The sequence below is a fragment of the Miscanthus floridulus genome, chromosome 2 (assembly GCF_019320115.1).
Source record: "Miscanthus floridulus cultivar M001 chromosome 2, ASM1932011v1, whole genome shotgun sequence".
NCBI classification, from domain to species: Eukaryota; Viridiplantae; Streptophyta; class Magnoliopsida; order Poales; family Poaceae; genus Miscanthus; species Miscanthus floridulus.
Window position 1 is genome coordinate 129,233,329 of NC_089581.1, and position 6,812 is coordinate 129,240,140.

Below are 6,812 nucleotides of genomic sequence, written 5' to 3' on the forward strand. Positions count from 1 at the left end.
AAGATGTTGTGTTTAAAAAAGATAAGCTTTGTAGCTCTTGTCAAGCCGGCAAACAAGTTGGAAACACCCATCCTAAGAAAAGCATGATGAGCACTAGTAAAGCATTTAAGTTATTACACATGGATTTGTTTGGGCCAACACAATACGCTAGTATCGGTAGTAACAAATATGGCTTTGTGATAGTGGATGATTATACTAGATACACATGGGTATTCTTTCTAGTGGACAAAAGTGATGTATTTGCAACATTCAAATCATTTGTCAAGGGCATTCATAATGAGTTTGAAACAACCATCAAGAGAGTTAGAAGTGAGAATGGTAGTGAGTTCAAGAACACTAGAATTGATGAGTTATGTGATGAATTTGGAATTAAACATCAATTCTCGACCAAGTACACACCTCAATCAAATGGCCTTGTTGAGAGAAAGAATAGAACACTCATTGATATGGCAAGTTCTATGCTTAGTGAGTATAATGTGAGTCAATCTTTTTAGGCCGAAGCTATCAACATGACTTGCTATTGTAGCAACCGCCTCTATTGTCACCCATTGAAAGAGAAGACACCATATGAGCTCTTGAATGGTAGAAAGCCCAACATTGCATATTTTTAGGTTTTTGGTTGCAAATGCTACATCTTAAAGAAAGGCACAAGATTGGGCAAGTTTGACAAGAAATGTGATGAAGGATTTCTACTTGGTTATTCCACTACAAGCAAAGCATATAGAGTTTGGAATTTGGATAGTGGTACTCTTGAGAAAGTTCATAATGTTGAATTTGATGAAACCAAGGGTTCACAAGTAGAGAATGAGAACTTGGAAGATGTTAGAGGCATTCAACTTTCAAATGCCATGAAGAACATGGATATTGGTGAATTGAGGTCTAGGCAAGTGAATGATGATGAAGATGATCAAGTGCAAGTGCTCTCTGACTCAAATGTGCAAGATGATACAAATCAAGTTAGTTCAAGTGGCTCTCATGACAATGAACAAGATCAAGTGGCTATTACATCATCTCAACCCAATGATCAAGCAAGTGCAAGCAATCAAGTTCCAATCCTCCAACCAACCAATGTTGCAAGGGATCATCCTTTGGACACTATCATTGGTGATATTTCTAGAGGTATACAAACAAGATTAAGATTGGCATCATTTTGTGAACACTTCTCATTTGTGTCATCTATTGAACCAAAGAAGATAGATGAAGCTTTGAAGGATGTTGATTGGGTAAATGCTATGCATGAAGAATTGAATAACTTCACAAGAAATCAAGTATGGGAATTGGTAGAAAGACCAAAGGGACACAATGTGATTGGAACCAAATGGGTCTTTAGAAACAAGCAAGATCAAGATGGGATAGTAGTAAGAAACAAAGCAAGATTGGTAGCACAAGGATATACACAAGTTGAAGGTCTTGACTTTGGAGAAACATATGCCCCGGTTGCTAGATTGGAAGCAATAAGAATCTTGCTAGCCTATACTTGTGCCCAAAATATCAAGCTCTATCAAATGGATGTTAAGAGTGCATTTCTCAATGGCTACATCAATGAAGAAGTGTATGTTGAGCAACCTCTCGGTTTTGAAGATGACAAGAAGCCCAACCATGTGTACAAGTTGAAGAAGGCATTGTATGGCTTGAAGCAAGCACCTAGAGCATGGTATGAAAGATTAAGGGATTTCCTACTCTCTAAAGGGTTCACAATGGGCAAGGTTGACACCACTCTTTTCATCAAGAAGATTGGAAAAGATCTATTTGTGTTGTAAATCTATGTTGATGACATCATATTTAGATCAACCAATCAAGATTTTTGTGATGAGTTTGGAAAGATGATGGCTAATGAGTTTGAGATATCCATAATTAGAGAGTTAAGTTACTTCCTTGGTCTTCAAATCAAGCAATTGAAGGATGGTACATTTGTGAGTCAAGGCAAGTATATCAAGGACATGATCAAGAAGTTTGGCATGAGTGATAGCAAAGTCATTAGCACACCAATGGGAACAAATGGAAACTTGGATAGTGATGCAAGTGGAAATATGGTGGATCAAAAATTGTATTGGTCCATGATTGGAAGCCTACTCTATGTGACCGCATCAGGGCCGGATGTCATATTTAGTGTATGCATGTGTGCAAGATTTCAAGCCTCACCAAGAGAAAAGTCATTTGAAGGCTACAAAGAGGATATTGAGGTATTTGAAGCATATACTAAATGTTGGTTTGTGGTATCCCAAAGGAGCAAAGTTTGAGCTAGTTGGTTACTCCGACTCGGACTACGCGGGATGCAAGGTTGAAAGGAAGAGCACCTCGGGCACATGTCAATTGTCGGTCATCAAAGAAGCAAAATAGTGTTGTATTATCAACCGCCGAAGCCGAATACATATCCACCGGTAGTTGTTGTGCACAAATACTTTGGATGACGACCACTTTGTGTGACTTTGGAATCAAGTTCAAGAAAGTGCCATTGCTATGTGACAATGAGAGTGCAATCAAGTTGACAAATAATCTAGTTCAACATGCAAGAACAAAGCACATTGATGTCCGCCGCCATTTCATAAGAGATCACCAACAAAAAGGGGACATTTGCATTGAGAGTGTATGCACCAAAGATCAACTTGCCTATATATTCACCAAGCCATTAGATGATAAAAGGTTTTGCAAGCTAAGAAATGAGTTGAACATATTGGATTTCTCAAATATGTGTTGATGCACCCCCACTCATGTGACATGCCTCTTCTTCGAGCAATCCAAGGTAAAAGTTGATTGGCATGACATACATCTTTGCTAAGGACATGATTAGTGCATCTAGTCATATTTTCAATTTCATTAGGACCTTTCAAGTGGTTCTATTTTATTAGGCTCATTCATGAAAATCAAATGATTTTGATGTCTATATGGTATCACTATTGCTTCTATGCTTGACTTGATCTAGTGGTAGCATATGACATGTTTATGGGCTTTGTAAACCTAGTGTTTAATCTAGAAAATGAGCTCTAAGTGTTTAACTCAACATGGTACAAGATAACCCTTATTTGGAGATGTGAAGAAGCTTGTCCTTGGATCAAACCAAGTTAAATATCTTTGGCAAATAATCTAGATTGGACCAAATTTAGGAAAATGATCCTCACCCTATTAATTGACATTGATAATCTCGACCCTACAAGTAATACTATCTATATTTTGAACCTTTGTGGTCATTGATGACAAAGGGGGAGAGAAACAAAGATAGTAGTAAAAATAGTGAAAAAGGGGGAGAAATATCATAAAGGGAGAGAAAACATAAAGATATCTTGATATATGATATAGGGAGAGAGAGATGACAAAGGAAAGGGATCAATTAAAATTTTGAGCACACAAGTAGGGGGAGCAAGCTCATGAACTTGTATGATGCATTTGAATGAGCATTTCATATGTTTGCTTACATGGCACAAGCATTAAATTTAAACATCCATGCTTATGTGATGAATGTTAGTTGTAAGATTGAATGATGGAATGAAATCACTAGATAACTTTCATTTCCAAGTATTATTTCCAAGTGGTATTTAGCTAACCATGGTGGTAAGGATGGTATTTTGGTGCACTCCGATTGGTATCATGCTTCAAAGGTCCATCTTTTATACCTTAGCATCATTTGGTAGACATTGTCTTCTATATTTCCTATCTAAGCATATGTGCAAGCTACAATCCAAACTCTTAGCACATATGTAGGGGGAGCAATTGCTACTATTTGGAGTTCATGAAACTTGTCCATATCCTCTTACACATGGTAAATATGCTTGGCCAAGCAACATGGATTTAATTGAATTTTATTTCATATCTTTGTATAAGGGTTGTCATCAATTATCAAAAAGGGGGAGATTGAAAGCTCTAGTTTGGTTTTGGTGAATTGATGGAACCCTAAGTGATAATCTAGTTTATCAAGTGATCATGAGATAGGTAGCACACTCCAAGTTGCGAAGCAAACAAAGATCATAGCATGATGATGATGATACCATGATGATGATCAAGTGCTTGGACTTGGAAAGAAGAAATAGAAAAACAAAAAGCTCAAGGCAAAGGTACAAACCATAGGAGCTATTTTGTTTTGGTGATCAAGACACTTAGAGAGTGTGATCATATTTAGGTTTGATAGCTGTACTATTAAGAGGGGTGAAACTCATATCGGAATGCAATTATCAAAGTGCCACTAGATGCTCTAACTCATTGCATATGCATTTAAGATCTAGTGGAGTGCTGACACCCTTGAAAATGTTTATGAAAAATATGCTAACACATGTGCACAAGGTGATACACTTGGTGGTTGGCACATTTGAGCAAGGGTGAAGAAGTTAGAAGTGAAATAGAGATGATCGAAATGATGCTGGCGTCGGTCAACTAATCGGACACTGGGTCGCTCTACGACTGAACACTGAGGGGCTGCATCTGGTCATGTTGTCGGTCGGCACAGTGATTAGGGTTAAGCACTGGACGCTGGGCTATGTCCGGTCAAGCATGATCGGACACGTCCGATCGGCAATAGCACGCTTTGGACCCTTACTATAAACGACAGGATGCTGAGGGTCCTGCGTCTGGTCAACATGTCGACCGTTGAGATCCAACGTTCACTGTTGAACGCAGGAGACACATGGCCGGCATCGGACGACCAGACGCTGAGGAGCAGCGTCCGGTCAGTTGAACCGAAGCGTCCGGTTAGCCCGTGTTATGCCTATTGAAGGGGTATAACGGCTCTATTTCATGGGGCTTCTATTTAAGCCCCATGGCCGGCTGTAGCTCATAACTCTTGGCCATTTACATTGACATAGCAACCTTGTGAGCTTAGCCAAAGCCCTCCCACTCATCTCCATCATTGATTCATTATCATAGTGAGATTGGGAGTGATCCAAGTGCATTGCTTGAGTGATTGCATCTAGAGGCACTTGGCGTTCGTGTTTTGCTGCGGATTTCGCATGTTACTCTTGGTGGTTGCCGCCACCTAGACAGCTTGGAGCAGCGAGGATCGTCGAGCGGAGGGTGGTGATTGTCTCTGGCTTCGATCGTGGTGATTGTGAGGGGTTCTTGACCTTTCCCCGATGGAGCGCCAAAATGTACTCTAGTGGATTGCTCATGGCTTGTGTGATCCTCATCTTGTGTTGGTTGTGCGGCACCCTATTGAGGGTTTGACGTGTGAAGCCAATTAGCACGTGAACCTCTAAGTGAGTGAATCGCCACAACGAGGACTAGCTTGCCGGCAAGCAAGTGAACCTCGGTAAAAAATCATTGTGTTCATCATTGATTCTGAGGTGATTGGTCTTCATTGTTATTCATCCTTGTGATTGATTGGTTCCTTGATCTACATGGCGGTAAAACCTCCTTGATCACTCTTTTTACATTACCGCAAACTAGTTGTCAAGCTCTTTAGTGTAGCTAGTTGTGAGAGCTTGCTTGCTTGGTTGGTGTGTGAAGGGTCCGTGACGCCTAAGAGGGGGGTGAATTAGGCAACTTAAAATTCTAACTCAAAACTATGGCCTCTTTTTCTAACCCTAGCAAAACCTATGCAATAGATAAACTATCTAGATGTGCAACTATGGTTTTGCTAGTGTATTGCTATCTCTACCGCAATCGTAGTAAAGTAAACAATGTAAATGCGGAAGCTAAAGAGCAAGGTAAAGATATACAAACTCCCGTTGACGACTCCGGTATTTTTACCGAGGTATCGAGAAGCGCGCAAGCTTCCCCCTAGTCCTCGTTGGAGCCCCTCGCAAGAAATCCCTCACAAGGGCCAAGCTCCCGGTCAGGTAACTCTGTGGATAGCCTCGGGCCTTCCCCATGCGCAAGTGGGTCTCCGATGTGCCTCTTGGCAAGCCTCTCCCGGATGCTCCCCGCCGTCTTCACTATCAAGCTTCCAGCCAAAACGCCGTGGGCCTTGTTCTCTCCGGTACACGGTGGTGGCCACACCACAATCGCGGTTGGTGTAATCTCACAAGACTTCAAGCCCCTCCGATGTACAACACTTGTGCTCGCAAGTATGGGGTGGCAAGAGGTATGCAAACCTCACTAAACACTAGGCATAAACCTAGAGCAAGCGCATAAGCGGTGGTCTAATCAACCTAAGTACTTCGCAAAGCACTTATGCTAATCACCTAATAAAACACTAAGCACTATGCATGTGGAGATCACTAAAATGGTGTATCAACACCCTTGGTATGTTTCCTCAGTTCCACACACCTCAAATGGCCGGTTGGGGGTTGTATTTATAAGCCCCACGGAGAAAGTAGCCGTTGGAGTCGAATTCCCGTGAACCTGCTACTGACCGGACGCTGAATCGTCCTGACCGGATGTGTCCGGTTGTCCCGACCATTGAGCCAGCAATATACTGATCGGACGCTGGCTAGTGTCTGGTCGTCTGCCACCGGACACATCCGGTCACAGATATGCTGCTCTAGAACCTTTCTGTAATCGATCGGATGCTGCGTTCCTACGTCCGGTCGGTTGCCACCAGTGTCCGGTTCTCTCGTCTGGTCGCCTGTCTACCGAGCCACCGGTCCAGCGTCCGGTCGCACTTCTAGCGTCCAGTCCAGCGTCCGGTCGCCTCTGCGAGCTTGTTTCTTCGTGATCTCGCGTACGGCTTGGTTTCAATCTTCATGCTTGGACTTTGCTTGATCTCTTGGGTCTTCTCTTGTACTCCTAAGGTCTTACTTGAGGTGTTGATCATCAGATCACCACGTCGCCTTCGTCCAAGTTACGTCTTGCACCCTATTGAACTACAAAATAAACACTTGCAAATTCATTAGTCTAATTTGGTTGTGTTGGTCATCAAACACCAAAATCTAAAGTAAATAGGC